An 18,348-nucleotide genomic window follows, 5' to 3' on the forward strand; every position below is an offset into this window, starting at 1 on the left:
GTATCATACCTTTTTCAATAAGCCTGAAGGTGGAAACTGACTTGCATTTATTGATCCATAAGCTGGTCTGGAAGGCTTTCTGGCAGAAGAACATATATACATTTTACATAAGACAGAACAGACCTAGTTTTCCTACTAATTTGAAGGGAATTCTGATCCGAGAAGACAACAAATAGGGAAAGTTCCTCCAAGGCTGTAGTTGATACAATTATTGGTCTTGGCAAATGCTATTCTGGTTCGTCACTGGAATGGCTTCTGTTTCCCAGATTCCTCTTTACTCCACCCATCTTCAGCACTATCTTCTTCACAGAAACTCCTCCACACCTATTGACATTTTTTGTGCGCCACAATTTTAGAAACCACCTGCCAAAAACATATTGCCTAAATTTTTTTGAGAAATATCACTTTGAGTGAATAATCTTGCTCCAATTGAGCTGTAATGTAACTGGCAGTGGGTGGAAAGTGCTGAGTACTGAAATCGCCCACAAATCAATAAAGATTCAGAATTCCTCACTGACTTCTCCAGGAGGCTAAAGACACAACCTACGTGAAAAGCAAACAAAATCCACAACTTCTTTTTTGTCCCATCTCCAATGACAGCTTTAATGCATAAAGATACTGAGGAGAATGCGATTTAGATGGGGTCCCACCATTGGAGTAAGAAATGCTCCTTGTCTCTCTGAAGCAAGAGAAGCAATTGTAACACAATTGTTTTGGGTTTAGTTCAGGAGTGTTTACCTTTGTGAGCCAAATGATGTGCCACTGTAATAGTTGATGTTTGCATCACCTTTTTGTTTCTCTATCCCTCTCCACCAATCTATATAAATAAAAATGTAATGTTCGTTTGTGCTATTCACAGAACTCAAAAACCCCTGGACCAATTGACACCAAATTTGGACACAAGACACCTAACAACCCAATGTATGTCCATCACTCAAAAAATTGATTTTGTCATTTTGGAGTTGTAGTTGCTGGGATTTATCGTTCACGTACAATCAAAGGACATTCTGAACCCTACCAATGATGGAATTGAACCAAACTTGGCACACAGTTCTCCCATGACCAACAGAAAATACTGGAAGGGTTTGTTGGGCAGTGTCCTTTGGTTTTGGTGTTGTAGTTCACCTACATCCAGAGATCACTGTGGACTAAAACAATGATGGATCTGGACCAAACTCTACACGAATACTCAATATGCCCAAATGTGAATGCTGGTAGAGTTTGGGGAAAATAGAAACTTGACATTTGGGAGTTGTAGTTGCTGGGATTTATAGTTCACCTATACTCAACATTCTGAGTGCCACAAATGACAGAACTGGGGCAAACTTCCCACACAGAACCCCCATGACAAACGGAAAATACTTACAGCCATCGAGTCCAACTCACTTCACCAGGGCAAGAAAACGTAATCAAAGCCCTTCTGACAAAGAGCCATCCAGCCATAGATATAGATAGATATATATTATTCACACACACAAACACAGATATAATATCGTAGATTTGAAAGGGACCCCTAAAGAAGGACAATATATGTTGTATGTTCCAGAGTAGGCAAACTAGACAGTCCCTACATCAACACTGACAAGGAAACAACAAGAAAAACTTTTAACCCACAAGCATTACATATATTAGAAACCAACACTTTCTCATTACTTTATTTTTCAGCTCACGAGAATGGGCCACAGCAACGCATGGCAGGGGTTAGCTAGTCCTAAATAGAATTGGACATGGATTAAAACCCAGAAATCATTGATTTTAATAGTTTTAAATTGTTTTTATATGAATCTTATTATGTGATTTAACCTGTTTTAAACGATGTATTTATGTGTATTGGGCATCTAATTGTTGCCAGTCTGTATGCCGCCCTGAGTCATCTTTGGGCTGAAAAGGGCGGGATAAAAGTGTGATAAATAAATAATAAATAAATTGAGGAAGAGAGTGAGAGCAAGGGCAGAAGACATTGGTTCTGCTCCAGGAAATGTTCTCTCCTGGTGACCCTTATTTGACTAAGGTCCTTATTTGGCTGTGACTGTTTGTCCATATGAAGTGGATAATTAGTACTGTGGATAAAAGAATCCATGCCTGGCAAGCTTATACTAAGACTAATGGCCCAGGACAGAAAAACCACTCACCAGATTGAAGATAAGCCACAGCAGCTTGCTCAATTCAGCCCAAAGAGATGCAAGTACAAGTGGATGCTTCAAAAGTACAAGCATAAACATACAGAGGAAGTACGATGTCTTATACAGTTTGAAAGTGATTCAAAACTTCTGCTGCCTCCTCTGATTGGTTGAAAGAGAGGCTGGTCTGGATCCACACTCAGACTGGCTGGGAGCTCAACTGACATCACTGCTTCCAGGTGGGGATTCCCTTTTTTGGAGAAATGATAGCTAGGGATTGGTTGGGTGAAGATCCAAACAGCTGGTGGGATGCCCCATGGGAGGGGGGAGCACCGAAACTGTGGCATAGCTGGCTGGGAGTCAGATGCATTAAGATCACTACTGACTGGAAATGAGTTCGAAGCCAGCCCAGGTCGGAGTGAGCTTCTGGCCAATTTATGTAGCTTGTTGTCGACCTTTGCAAGCTGAAAGACAGTTGCATCTGACAAGTAGGAAATGTTGGTACCACCTATGTGTGGGGAGATTAATTTAACAAATTTACGAGGCCATAAAAAATCTCCAGCAAAGGGATGCAGGGAATGCGGAAAGTACTTCATCAGTGTCATAGATGGACGGTGAAGCGACAGCTCCCCTGGTGGCCAGAAAATTGGAATGTTAAATAGCCTCTGACTGTCTGTCTATATGTGTTGTGTGCCTATGGCATTGAACGTTTGCCATGTAATCTGCTGGGGTGAGAAGGGCGAAATATAAATACTGTAAATAAATAAATAAATAAATAAATGGGAGGAGGTGTCATTTACAAAGACAATGTTAAAGAAATGATAATGAGCTTTTGATTAGCTCCAAGGGCCGGAGGTTTAGCACAGCTGGTAAATCATCAGCAATTATAAGATCTATCAAACAAAAGGTTGCAAGTTCGAAGCCCGGGTTGGCGTGAGCTGCCAACTGTTAGCCTAGCTCATTGTTTACCTAAGCAATTCGAAAACAGCTTTAGCTGTGATTAGAGAAATTAGGTACCGCTAAAAGCGGGGGAGGTATTTTACGATGCCATAAAGAAAGAAGATCAGAAAATGCTGGGTGACCAAAAGGAAGGAGGAAGTCCTGACGGCTCTTCATCATAGAGGATAGAGCAACAGCGCCCCCTGGACTCAAGCCCAATCTTCCATGGCACCTCCTTCTGTTCTGTCTGTCTGTGTATTGTCTATACAAAGCAGCATTGAATGTTTGCTGTGTATGTGTACTGTGATCTGCCCTGAGTCCCCTTCGGGGTGAGAAGGGCGGAATATAAATAAATTATTATTATTATTATTATTATTATTATTATTATTATTGTCCTGTTCAGGTTTGACAAAAATAGGAGCTTCCGAAAACAAAAGGTGATGATTTTGGGCAACTAAGGCCTGGGCTGTCAATAAAGAGGTTTAACAAATGTACGTACTCTGAACTTCAGTTTCTGTGGTCAGCAACCTTTCAGTCTCAAATGGACCATTTATTTAAACAAACAGTTCTGAGCTTATCTGGGCTGACACAGGAAGCTACGTATCTCTGCATATATATAAAAACAACGGATTTTGATGGTCACATTGCTTGGGAAACAGTCAAAGGGATTTGCCCAAGCTTCTTGTTCTCACGGGAATTACTTCAGCAGGGTTATGGAGAGGTGACTGTCTCTGGACTACATCTTTGTATATTTCATAAGGAAGTTTATACATTTTATATAAGAAATAGATAGAGTACACCGAAAGATACAAGTTGCACAGAAAGTCAAAGAAAGCAGATACAATTTATTAAAGAGTTCGAAATGATAACGTCTCTGAGGGGATGAAGCTGACAATGGTCTGTTCCTGATCTCTGATGCTTTGAACTAGCAAAAGTTTGAAAAAGATTTTTTAAATCATTAAAAATATATTTATTATGGAACCCTTGCTGAACTATAGACTTTCTGGGGTTGGGGATCATGGCTCAACAACAAATGCAAGGAAGAGGGGAGCAAAGAGAAAGAAGTTCCTGACCCAAACCAATAAAGGTATGCATCGGGCATGTTAAAAAGCCAGGACTTGGATTAAAATCCCACATTATCTGCTTTGAACTGGGTTATATGGCAGTGTGGACTCACATAACCCAGAGCACATTCACACAGTATCTAAAATGCATGAGGGCCCACGATTATACCTGGGATGTCCAAACGCCACCTCAGGTAAACACTGCTTTGTCCCAAAGTAATTTGACACCTGGAAAGACCTGGGTCTTTCAGAAGACCCAGGTCTTTCCAGTTGTGAGCACTGTGTGGATTAGGCAACTTCTGGTCCCAATCCACACAGCTGTCTTGGGACTTTTGAGCCTGAAAACCCCAAGACAGCCCCACCTCCTCCCAAAACCCCCTTACAAAAGTTTTAAAAAAGAAAATAACTGCTACACTGACTGCCCATTTGTTTCTGGCACAATGCTGGCTACGACCCACAAAGCCCTGTATGGCTGTAGTCTAGCCAATCTGGCAGGCTGTATCTTCCTATGTTTACCTGCTTGTGTCCTGAGATCAGCAAAGAAACATCCTTTCTTCAGTCTCACCACTTTCATAAACAGTCATGGCAATGCATGGGAAGGACTTCTTGGTGGCTGCCCCTTGACCGAAACAAATGCGGTCATTGCTAATAGTCAACATGGATTTGGAGCCCCCGGTGGTGCAGTGGGTTAAACCCCTGTGCCGGCAGGACTGAAGACCGACAGGTCGCAGGTTCGAATCCGGGGAGAGGTGGATGAGCTCCCTCTATCAACTCCAGCTCCTCATGAGGGGACATGAGAGAAGCCTCCCAAAGGATGATAAAAACATCAAATCATCCGGGCGTCCCCTGGGCAACGTCCTTGCAGACGGCCAATTCTCTCACACCAGAAGCGACTTGCAGTTTCTCAAGTCACTCCTGACATGACAAAAAAACAAAAACAAAAACAAACAAACATGGATTTATCAAAAACAAGTCATGCCAGACTAATCTGATCTCTTTTTCGATAGCTGGAATGCCGTGGATGTAGCGTACCTGGATTTCAGCAAGGCCTTGGACAAGGTCCCCCATGACCTTCTGGCAAACAAACTAGTCCAATGTAGGCTAGGCAAAACTACGGTTAGGTGGATCAGTAATTGGTTAAATGGACGAACCCAGAGGGTGCTCACCAATGCTTCCTCTTCATCCTGGAAAGAAGTGATGAGTGGAGTGCCGCAGGGTTCCATCCTGGGCCCGGTCCTGTTCAACATCTCTATTAATGACTTAGATGAAGGGTTAGAAGGCAAGATCATCAAGTTTACAGACGACACCAAATTGGGAGGGATAGCCAATACTCCAGAGGACAGGAGCAGAATTCAAAACGATCTTGACAGATTAGAGAAATGAGCCAAAACTAACAAAATGAAGTTCAACAGTGACAAATGCAAGATACTCCACTTAGGCAGAAAAAACGAAATGCAAAGATACAGAATGGGGGACAATGCCTGGCTCGAAAGCAGGACATGTGAAAAAGATCTTGGAGTCCTCGTGGACAACAAGTTAAACATGAGCCAACAATGTGATGTGGCAGCAAAAAAAGCCAATGGGATTTTGGCCTGCATCAATAGGATTGTAGTGTCTAGATCTAGGGAAGTAATACTACCTCTCTATTCCGCCTTGGTTAGACCACACCTGGAATATTGTGTCAATTCTGGGCAACACAATTGAAGAGAGATATTGACAAGCTGGAATGTGTCCAGAGGAGGGCGACTAAAATGATCAAGGGTCTGGAGAACAAACCCTATGAGGAGCCGCTTAAGGAGCTGGGCGTGTTTAGCCTGAAGAAGAGAAGGCTGAGAGGAGATATGATAGCCATGTATAAATATGTGAGAGGAAGCCACAGGGAGGAGGGAGCAAGCTTGTTTTCTGCTTCCCTGGAGACTAGGACATGGAACAATGGCTTCAAACTACAAGAGAGGACATTCCATCTGAACATGAGGAAGAACTTCCTGACTGTGAGAGCCGTTCAGCAGTGGAACTCTGCCCTGGAGTGTGGTGGAGGCTCCTTCTTTGGAAGCTTTTAAACAGAGGCTGGATGGCCATCTGTCAGGGGTGATTTGAATGCAATATTCCTGCTTCTTGGCAGGGGGTTGGACTGGATGGCCCATGAGATCTCTTCCAACTCTTTGATTCTATGATTCTATGATTCTATGATTCTATGACTCTGGAACTCCCTGCCCAGGGAAACCTGAATGGATATCTCCCTGGAGGCCAAACACTTTTTATTCTGGATTTTTGTCAGGCTTTTAATACTGAAAGTTTTTTTTAAAAGGATATGCTACAGGGCACTGTCGTATTTTGAACTCACATGCTTTAATAGGTTTTTAATCTCTTAAATTGACTTTTATTCTTATAGCTAGAGATTTCTACTGCTTTAATATTGTGTAGTTTAATTCTATTTTAATATTAATTTTCTATGTTTTAAGCCATATTGCTCTTTTAAACGGTAAGTCACCTTTGGTCCCTATCCTTAAAATAAACATAACATGATAATATAGAGCAAGGGCCAGGTGTCATGAATAACTTTTCAATGACTTTAAAGCATAGGTTCTTTTTATTGCAATTTCCAGTGTGAGAAGGTATACATAAAAACATAAAAGCATTTAGACATACAGACATATGGATTCTATGCAGCTACATTGAATTTACAATTACATGGCTAACAAACAAAGGAGAATTACATTTTCACTTAACATTCACACACATGTACACGCATTCATCCTCATGTACCCAAATATTCTCCCTCTTTGGAGAAGCACCTGTTAGGCCAGTCCCTGCTTTCCTGCAGCCTGTCAACGCATAGTTCCATAACGCCAAAACTTCAAAATGCCGAAATGCCAAAACTTCTTTCCCTAAGAACAATGCCAAGGACCAGATCTTTGTCTTCCATACAGTACAACTTGACTCCCTGCACAAAATTCAAGACTCCAAAAGTGCACTTCTTCCCTTGAGAAAGAAGTCTCAAAGTGACTAGACTGCTCCCGCGCAAATCTGCCACTCTCCACACTATCTCTCTCCTTCCCATGTTCCACTCGCTATGATCTTCCCATGGAGCAGATCATAGTGAGTGGAACAGACTCCTCAGACTGCCACACTTTGAGCATTATTAGAGTGAGTCTTTTGTATGAATATTCTGTTGATGTAGTCCCAAAGTTGTAAATTAATGATAGGCGTCTTCCATCTTGGATCCATCTCAGTTTCATGGCCAGATGTTGATCTTCTTGATTGGTGTTGACAAACACAAGGCTTGTGTTGACTTCCTTCTTAACATTGTAAACATTTCTGTTATCACTGTCCCAATTCTTATTAGAGTTTACTTTTCAGGTCTTGCTAGCAGGTTTTAATTGCAGCCAAGAAAAAAGATTTAGTCATTACAGGCCTTAATATTTCTTTCAATTGTGTTGTTATTTGTTTTATCTGATGTTTTAATTGGTTAAAGTGTTTTACATGTGTGTTTTAATTGTAATTTTGGACATGTCCCTTGTAAGCCGCCCCGAGTCCCCTAGGGAGATGGTTGGCGGGGTATAAAATAAAGTTATTATTATTATTATTATTATTATTATTATTATTATTATGCTGGTACAGCTGTACCAGAAGCTCCCACTTTATTTGCCTTGTATTAAATGTTTGCTTGCAGATTCTGCAGCAGGGTGGCTTCCTGTTAAAGTTTGCAGTTATAGGACAGGCCACCTGTCCATCATCATTAGGTTCCTTAGTTCCACCCCCTTTTGGGTTTTCAGAAGAGAGGGAGCCATTTTTAGTCAGTCACACACAAGGAAGCTAGTCTATAGGATGCAGACAGCTCGTCCCGTAGGAAAAGCTTCATTCCTCAGGACCATCCAGGGATCATCCGGGGATCATTTAGGGAAACAGGAACAGAAGGAAAAGATCCCAAAGGCTCTGGCTGAGAGTTCATAGCCTCACAGCACCAGAGGGGAAAACAGCCCTGAAGTTCCCACAGAACAGCATTACAGAACCACTGAATTCCAGCTGGAATATCTTCAAGCCTTGGCTGGTAGGTTTACTCGATGTCCAGATGTATTTGGGATCGGTAGTAAGAACCAGGCCAGCGAGGCCCAGATAATAGACAGCCTGGGAGAAATTATAAAGGGTTCTTCCTCATGCTGAGAAAGTACAGTTCATCCAAGTCAGTGCTAGTCTCTTAAAGACTAGAATAAGAAAATCTTGAAGTGTTGTTTGAAGATTTGTTATTTGTTCCTTAATAAAGACTTTGTTGTATCATTAAAGACTCCAAAGACCATCACTTCAGGAATTCCCTAAGAATCTCTCTTTAAGGCACCCCGGCTTCCCACTGGGTTTAAAGTATACGTCCTATAGAATAAAGACAATTTGTTCAGACCCAGTGCGCGACAGAACAATAGACGTCTTCCATCCTGGATCCATCTCAGTTTCATGGCCAGATGTTGATCTTCTTGATTGGTGTTGACAAACACAAGGCTTGTGTTAACTTCCTTCTTAACATTGTAAACATTTCTGTTATCACTGTCCCAATTTTTATTAGAGTTTCCTTTTCAGGTCTTATTAGCAGGTTTTAATTACAGTCAAGAAAAAAAATATTTAGTCATTACAGGCCTTAATATTGCTTTCAATTGTGTTGTTATTTGTTTTATCTGATGTTTTAATGGTTAAAGTGTTTTACATGTGTGTTTTAATTGTAATTTTGGGCATGTCCCTTGTAAGCTGCCCCAAGTCCCCTAGGGGAGATGGTTGGCGGGGTATAAAATAAAGTTATTATTATTATTATTATTATTATTATTATTATTATTATTATTGTGCTGGTACAGCTGTACCAGAAGCTCCCACTTTATTTGCCTTGTATTAAATGTTTGCTTGCAGGTTCTGCAGCAGGGTGGCTTCCTGTTAAAGTTTGCAGTTATAGGACAGGCCACCTGTCCATCATCATTAGGTTCCTTAGTTCCGCCCCCTTTTGGGTTTTCAGAAGAGAAGGGAGCCATTTTTAGTCAGTCACACATAAGGAAGCTAGTCTACAGGACGCAGACAGCTCGTCCCGTAGGAAAAGCTTCATTCCTCAGGACCATCCGGGGATCATCCGGGGACCATCCGGGATCATTCAGGGAAACAGGAACAGAAGGAAAAGATCCCAAAGGCTCTGGCTGAGAGCTCACAGCCTCTCAGCCTCACAGCACCAGAGGGGAAAACAGCCCTGAAGTTCCCACAGAACAGCATTACAGAACCACTGAATTCCAGCTGGAATATCTTCAAGCCTTGGCTGGTAGGTTTACTCAATGTCCAGACGCATTTGGGATCGGTAGTAAGACCCAGACCAGCGAGGCCCAGATAATAGACAGCCTGGGAGAGATTATAAAGGGTTCTTCCTCATGCTGAGAAAGTACAGTTCATCCAAGTCAGTGCTAGTCTCTTAAAGGCTAGAATAAGAAAACCTTAAAGTGTTGTTTGAAGATTTGTTATTTGTTCCTTAATAAAGACTTTGTTGTACCATTAAAGACTCCAAAGACCATCACTTCAGGAATTCCCTAAGAATCTCTCTTTGAGGCACCCCGGCTTCCCACTGGGTTTAAAATATACGTCCTATAGAATAAAGACAATTTGTTCAGACCCAGTGCACGACAGAACAATTATTATTATTATTATTATTATTATTATTATTATTATTATTATGGTGTCTTCAAAATTATTAGCTCCATCAATGCATCCTTCCATTCTTCCATTCATTCCCACACATCATTATATCAAAGCCACATTTATCAAACCTGCAATGATATTTTTGTGACACAGACACAATTTAATGACATTCATATATAGATAAGCATGACTTTGGATCTTATCACATTAACGTCAGGATTTGCCATGCATTGTGGCAAAATACATGAGGTCCCACTGGGGTGTGTGGAGAACCCATCACCCCATGGCCCAGATTGCTTGGCTTATCTTTGGCCCCATTCCATGGGGATAAGTCCCACTGCTTGGCTTCCTCCTGTGGTTTCAAATGCAACGCAACAAATGCAACAGCGAGCGGAAGCCAGATTACTCACCGGAGCGTCATACAAGGAGCATACCCCCCCTCTGTTATGTCAGCTCCACTGGCTGCCGATCCAGTTCCGAGCACAATTCAAAGTGCTGGTTTTGACCAATAAAAACCCTATACGGTTTTGGCCCAGCGTATCTGTCTGAACGCATCTCCTTCTACGTCCCACCTCAAAGTTTGAGATCTTCTGGGGAGGCCCTGCTCTCGGCCCCACCTCTATCACAAGTGAGATTGGTGGGGACAAGGAGCAGGGCCTTCTCGGTGGTGGCCCCTCGCCTGTGGAATTCACTTCCTGGGGAAATTAGGTCGTCGCCATCCCTCCTCTCCTTTAGAAGGAAGCTAAAAACATGGATGTGTGACCAGGCCTTTGGGTGATCTGGCAGATAGACAAAGGACAACGACGACTGGAATGGATAGGATTTGACAATGTGGAATGAATTTATGGATTCTGAGCTGGCGAACGTTGAGCATTAGACTGGTTTTATTGATTGTGTTGTGTAATTGATGGTTTTAATTGTTTTATAATTGCGGTTGATATGTTTTTTCTCTTATTGTTTGTATTGGCTTCGAATTGTGCCTTTTGTAAGCCGCCCTGACCCCCCCCCCCCCTCGGGGGTTGAGAAGGGCGGGGTAGAAATACGTGAAATAAATAAATAAATAAATGCGGAAAGCTTTCTGTTTTACTGCGGTGGCAAGATGTGCCGCTTCCTCTCCTCTTTTGCCACGGAGCCCCACCAGAAGTAGGTCTCTACAAAAGAAATTTCAGTACGCACAATAGGACATGAAGCTTGTTGCAATGGCTGTTAAATAGTTACGTTCGCTAATACATACATTAAATATGCCACAAAAGTATCTCGTTTACAAGTGGAATGTGTGCTCTGTGGCAAAAGGGGAGAGGAACCTGTGTGCAATAGGCAAATTAGCCCATATGATGAGGTTGTAAATGTTATGAGGGGAACTCCACACAGAGAAACAATTATAACCCCACACTGAATGTAATGTGCAGTTCTGTCCTATGCCTCTACTGAACGAACACAAGTAAAGCACTCCAAATCACCTTGATCTAATTATGCCTGTAATAAGAATTCCTCTTCATCTGCACTATATTATCAGCAAGCAGAGGTTCCCTGCAGGAAAGAATTTCTCTGACTATGCAGCCGTCAGCAATCTGGTAATTTGTTTCCTCTCCAAAGGGACAAGCACCCCACTCAAAGCAGATTTGGTCTTTGATGCTTATTTGTGCACGCTTACTATGTATCTGAAGCCAAGAGGCGCAAATCTACCTTACCAGCGAAGGTCTCTTTGTTATCTAGAGGAATTGCTGCACCTCTCTTCAGGATGGCTGCCAGCCCCCTTTGGCGACTGGATTTCATTTTTAATCATTTACTTGCTTATGTAAATGTTTCTCTCACTTCATTTGGATGTCTTCAGGCAAATGCGACTTTCTTAAAGCCACACACACAAACACTAGCGTGGGGACAAAACCAGAGGATTATTGACAAAGGTTTTCAAATATATCTCTGAACACCAGCTCTTGTCTACTTTTTCATATCAGCTGTTTATCTCCAATATTTCCTATACTATGTTCAGCCACTCTAATGTGTTCCCTTTAGGTCCACATCATTGTTGACGTTGATATATTTACTTTACTTGAAGAATTCTCTGTGACGGCGCGAGTGGCGCCACCTTTGTGTAGAACTTTAAAGTACAAATGTTTAAACTGTAAAAAATGCCCATACTTGCTTACTTTGTAAATGTATAGTTGGATTGATTGGTTATTTATAGCTGTCAATCAATGTTGTTTGCACCAGTTATATTGCTTCCTCAGCTCAATTGCTTGGCTCCACCTCTTCCTGGAGGATGGCAGAGCTTTTCCTTTTCCATTCTACCATCAAACTTTCTATCAGATAGACATGAGAAAGAGACTTGGCTCTAAAGCCCTTAATTAAGTTACCTCTCATCACCAATTCTAAGGTTTTTACTATTGGGACTCATGCTTCATGTCCAGATCGCCCTGGACAACATCGAGGAGACCCAAGCGCCTTCAAACCGGCCCTTTGGCATCAAAATAAAGACTCTGTGCCTTCAACATAGGCCATTGGACTGGGAGTTATGTTTGTTCCAACCTTCACAGCCATTGAGAAAAGAGGGAACAGGAAAAGCTTCTCAACTGTGAAATCTCCTTGGACCCAAGACAACCAGAGACCGTAATGTATATTTCCTTTACCCCCTTTGAAACTTCCAGCTTTATTGCCTTAAAAGGATAACTCTTTGTGAACAATAAAACCTATTTTGAGTTATCTACAGTGTTTTGGTCCTTGGGAGTTCCAGTTTTTTAAAGGAAGGCAAGAAGCAATCCCCTGGGGGAAAGATGTCCCGTCTATGTCTCTTTCACTAAGAGCTATAGACCCCAGGCACGATGGCACATTCTCCACTTTGCAAAACTTACCAGTTGTGGATTTCTACACCTGTATCAACTACCACCTGTAGAAGACTCCACGTAGTCGAAACCGGTTGTGGTTTATAAACTGTGGATTCTATAAAAAGGACTGATATACTTTTGACAAACTTTGGTTAAAAATAAGGACTTACAAATTTGTACATTCAGCTGTAGGAATCAGCTGTGTATCCACATTAAGAAGCTCTGGATTAAGAGACTTGCAAAAAAGACTTACAAACTTTGATTTGTTATTGATAAACTTTTGGTTTTCAAAAAGAACCTACAAACCTGTGCATTTTGCTGTAAGAATTAGTTGTTTATCCCACATAAGGAAATCTTGATTTAGAGAATTGCATGATGTATACTTTGTACTAGATGCCAGTACATTGAATGTACTGGCTTTGCAAACACGGCTGGTGGGGATGAGGGACAGGGCCATCTTGGTGGTGATCCCCGCCTGTGGAATTCGCTCCCCAGTGAAATTAGATCTGCACCTTCCCTCCTTTCTTTCAGGAAAAAAACCTGAAGATGTGGTTGTGGAACCAGGCTTTTGGCTAATGGACATAACGGCACCTGAACATTGAATCAGACCGTACAATTGTTATAATGGAAATGGCTTTACGATTGGATAACTAATGTTTGTTTTTAACCTATCGTATTGTAAGATTTTATCTTGCTATTATAGTTGTAATTATTGCGGCATTGAATTGTTGCCATTGTTAGCAGCTCTGAGTCCCCCCGCAGAGATGAGAAGAGCGGGGTAGAAATGTTGTAAACAAATAAACAAACAAACAAACAAATAGTATTATAAGCAGAGATCTGAGATACATTATTGTGAGTATATAACTGTATTACTTTTTGGTCTATATCTCCAAGATATCTCCAAGATTACACATCCACTGCAAAATTTCTTCATGACTCCACTTGCTTCTTAATCCCACTGAACCACTGGCTCTTTCAGTTCACCTTTCATAGCTGTTATAGTTTCATCCAGCTCTCCTACCTTGGGTTGCTTCTTTTCTACACCCCTTGCTTCATCTGCATCTCTTCAGCAGTTTAGATTTCCTTTTGAAAGCAACTTGACTAAAGGAAACCAGAAGGTCTCCTGGCTGTCCACTCCTACCTTTGCATCAGGACAGCTCTGCCAGTCACTTCCAGACAAATGTCATTACCGCCATTAGGTATTCAGGAAAGCATTGACATTATTATCACAAAAAGACAACAAAAAACTTCCACATCTAGCAAAATTATTCCAAAGAAAGAGATTATCCATGACATTCACATTGATGGTCAATTTCTGCTTATTTTCAGCGCTATGCCTGAACTGTGGGTAAACCAGGAAATACAATCTAGATCAGGGATGGGCAAACCCAGGCCCACAGGCCTGATGCAGCTTCTTGGGCTCCTTCCACAGATCCTCCTTTGTCTTCCTGTCTTCTCAATATGCGAATGCAGCAGCCCACCATGTCCTCATGCCTGCAAGAGGAGAACCTTGCAGGCATGTGTGGTTGTGTAGGGCTCTCCTGAAGCCCCACGCAGCTGTGTGTCAAACTCTTCTCTTGGCAGAAGGGTGCAGTGGGTGACTCCCATACTAAAATGTTTGCCTATGGCTTATCTAGATCAAGTACATGTTTGGGTTGTTGTGCTGTCACACGCTGGGCCTATAATAATTGTCTTTTGAACAGGACGTGCTCTTTATGCCCAGCGGGAAGCCGGGTTGCCTTGTTGAGAGGCCCTAAGGATTTTCCTATACAAAAGTCTTTAGATGCTTGAGAAGTTTCCTATATTATTGCTTAAATCTTCAACAAAAAAACAAATACTTCTTAACTTGTCTACAATGGACAGGCACCTTGTTCGGAGAAATGTTTCTATCCTTTACAAGGAAAACCCTTTTTAACCCCTCTCTGGCAATCTGCTTTCTATGCTTGCTGGTGTGGGCTCCACTCCCGGCTCCAATTGCGTCTGGTTACCCGAGTAGACCTACCAGTCAAGGTTCTGTAGATTCTCCAGCTGGAGTTCTTTTGGCTCTTTTCCACGAAAGATGTGGAGCTGTTTTCCCCGGATGCTTTAGGGCTGTTTCCCCTAGATGTTGTGAGAAACGAAGCTTGTCTACAGATGGAGCTGGTCCACGTCCTGTAGCTAAGCTTTCCACTATAAGACTAACCAGAATGGTTCCCTTTCCCTCCCAGAGCCCTGGAAAAAGGGGCGGAACCGAAACTTGACAATGATAGACAGGTCATTGGCCCTATAATTGCAAACCAAGGGAGTCATCTTACTGCAAATGCATGGAACCTTGGAATATATGCAAACACTCAATAGAAAGAAAATGAAGCTGAAGCTCCTGGTACAGCTGTACCAGTACAGTTGTTGTAGGTTTTTTGGGCTGTATGGCCATGTTCTAGAACATTGGTTCTCAGCCTGTGGGCCCCCAGGTGTTTTGGCCTACAACTCCCAGAAATCTCAGCTAGTTTACCAGCTGTTAGGATTTCTGGGAGTTGAAGGCCAAAACATCTGGGGACCCACAGGTTGAGAACCACTGTTCTAAAAGCATTATCTCCTGACATTTCACATCCTGCCATAGATGCAGGCAAAACATCAGGAGAGAATGCTTCTAGAACATGGCCATACAGCCTGAAAAGCCTACAACAGCCCAGTGATTCTGGCCATGAAAGCCTTTGACAATACAAAGTACGTGTTTTCTTTAAGAACTTTTGAGGTCAAGGGCTGAAAGGTGGGCACTGAAGTGTAGCCAGGGATAGGTTAGGTATTCTTCTTTTGAGGGAATAGATAGCCAGGCATTTTGCCTGATTCAGATATTCCATGCAGCTTGCCTGTTTCAGAGGCTGCTACTCCTTCACCCTTCTGCATCCGAAGATGAAGCATACTACCCTCCAGCCATGTCTCACTACCCGAGGCTCCCTGTTGGGCACACTGTTTAACCACAGCACTAGAGAGTAACTACCAAATATAGAGTACTTGCTATCATACTGATGATTTCTTCCATCATCCTTTTAAATCTCTCATTGAATACAAGAAATGCTTGGAGGCACCAGTTCCAGTTGCAAAGCTGCTAGATTTAACAAAAATTGCTGAACATTCATCAGAAACATCCCGTGAAGCATTCCAGTAGTTTTGCCTTAAGATTCTGAAAGCATAAATGACATTTCTCATATCTGAGACAGAAAGAAAAAATTTTTTGTGCTTTTTTAAGCATATGGAAGTAGTGGACTAAAGAAGACTCCTGTTTGTTTCCCTACTTCAGTTCCTTTCTGCAGATTTTGAGTGGAAATATTTTCATTAAAGTTGAATACATATTGAATATTCACAGGACCTTTATTATCTTTGACACTTAACGTTTGAGTCCCATATTGTATATTTGAAGAGCATATGTTAGTTGTATTGTCGAAGGCTTTCATGGCTGGAATCACTAGGTTCTTGTGGTTTTTTTCAGGCTATAGGGCCATGTTCTAGAGGCATTTCTCATGACGTTTCGCCTGCCTCTATGGCAAGCATCCTCAGAGGTAGTGAGGTCTGTTGGAAATAGGACAATGGGTTTATATATCTGTGGAATGGCTGGGGTGGGGCATATGTTAGTTGACATGCAGTTGTGTTTAGTATAGATTGTGTTTTAGGAAGCTGGCATATGATGTTATTTATTAATTAGTAACCTTTAATAATTGATAGCTTGCAAGATCCTAAACATGAAGTCTGTCAAAAGAATTGAGAGATGACTATGTTTACCCCCAGTAGCTGCACATGTGTTGCTTCTTGAAATATTCTAGCCTCACTGCCTTTCATCCTCCATAAGGATTGTTTCTCTTCAACAGCAAAGATGTATTTTATCCCAGAAAAAAGGAATGTAGTCTTCTGGCTTCTCAGGCTCCTTCTACACTTCCCTATATCCCAGGATCAGATCCCAGATGATCTGCTTATCCCAGATTCTCCCTCAATGGATTGCCACCTTGTTGTGGTGAAGGAGCTTGCATTTCAAATGAACCTGTAGACATAAGTTATGTATTCCCGGGGGGGGGGGGGGGGTGTGTTACAGGGAAAGTTCCAGACTGAGGACAATCCGAAGACCCCAATGGCAGATCAGGCAGAAGACATGATACATGTTACAATGGCTATGAAGGTGGAAGAAGGCTGCAACAGATTGAGAAGCTACCATCATCAAGTTAACCATGCCACTGGTTGAGACCTTCACTTTGTGGTTAACACAATGATGGTGTGTTGATTAGCTGTGCACCAACCTCCATGCATTCAAAAAACTCATTCACAAGTGTCTTCCAAGAACTTGAAAGGCCATCATACTCGGACAATGAGGGATCACCTAAGTAAGTAAGTATCCCAGATTATCTGGCAGTGTAGACTCATAACCCTGTTCAAAACAGATAATATGGGATCAGATCCTGGGATAGAGGGCAGTGTAGATCCAGCCCTAAAAGTGAGAAACCAAAACAAGCCTCCTTTCAAATCAGGCTACTGCCCATGCTGGGTGGCGGGCTCTAAGAATTGCAATCCAAAACAAGTAGATTTTTTGATCTCACCAGAGAGGGAGATTGATCAACCATTCTTGACAGATGGTCCCTATAGACGGCAATGCAGTCAAGTTCTGGCTCCTTTTGTCTAGTTCCCATTATTGTGTCTCACATCACCAATGACAGCAATTGATTTTGGACTAGAGGTGGGTAGAACAAGTTGAAGCTGTTTGGATAGGAAATGGCTAAAGGGAAAGAAAGTCCCCGGAGAGAAGGCCAGTGGAAAGAAAAACATTTGGTTTTAGAGAAGGGGGAGGACTGCTGTCATCCAAACATACTTGCCCTGGAGCAGTAAATATTGCAAAACATTCGATGATAGGAGATCATTAGATATGAAGAACAGCTGGGAATGACAGAGAAGAGGAGTTGAGCATTGAAGTATAGTTCCCTGTATTACTCCATAGCTAGCACATTTCAATGGCCTGGTGAGCTAAGAGGACTGTCTGCAATACACTGGTCAAAGTGAAGACATCTGCCCTTGTGCTATGCTACTCTACTGCTGAGTATGCATGCCCAGTGTGGAGCACATCTCACCAAGCTAAAACAGTGGATGTGACTCTTAATGAGACATACCCCATTAACACGGGGTGTCTGCGCCCTACACCACTGGAGAAATTACACCTGACATCTGCCAGGAAGTAGCAGCCAATAGTGAAAGGACCGAGGCAGTGACATTCCAGCTCATCCCCTGTTTGGGTATCAGCCAGCACATCAATGACTTAAATCAAGAAATAGTTTTCCAAGATTTACAGAGACACTCACTGGAACATCTCAGCAAGCAAGAGTCCAAAAGTGGCAGGCTCAAACCCAGAACCTCAATCAATAGCTGATACCGAATGAGAGACTCCCTCCTGGGCACACAGAAAACTGGACGACTTGGAAGGCGCTGAACAGACTGCGCTATGGCACCACGAGATGCAGGGCCACAAAGTGGAATCCACAAGATGAGAGTGTGGAGAAGAGCAAACTACAGACCATCTGCTGCAATGGAACCTGAGCCCTGCTACATGAACAATGGAGGACCTTCTTATAGTAACACCAGAGGCACTGCAAGTGGCCAGCTACTGGTCAAATGACATCTAATCAACTACCAAGCTTGCAAACTTTGTGTTTTGTTTGTTTGTTAAAAAAATGCAATACAACTGTTTGGTTTGCTCCTGACATGATACATAAATAAATAACT

This window comes from Anolis sagrei, chromosome 4 (assembly GCF_037176765.1).
Source record: "Anolis sagrei isolate rAnoSag1 chromosome 4, rAnoSag1.mat, whole genome shotgun sequence".
Taxonomy (NCBI): Eukaryota; Metazoa; Chordata; class Lepidosauria; order Squamata; family Dactyloidae; genus Anolis; species Anolis sagrei.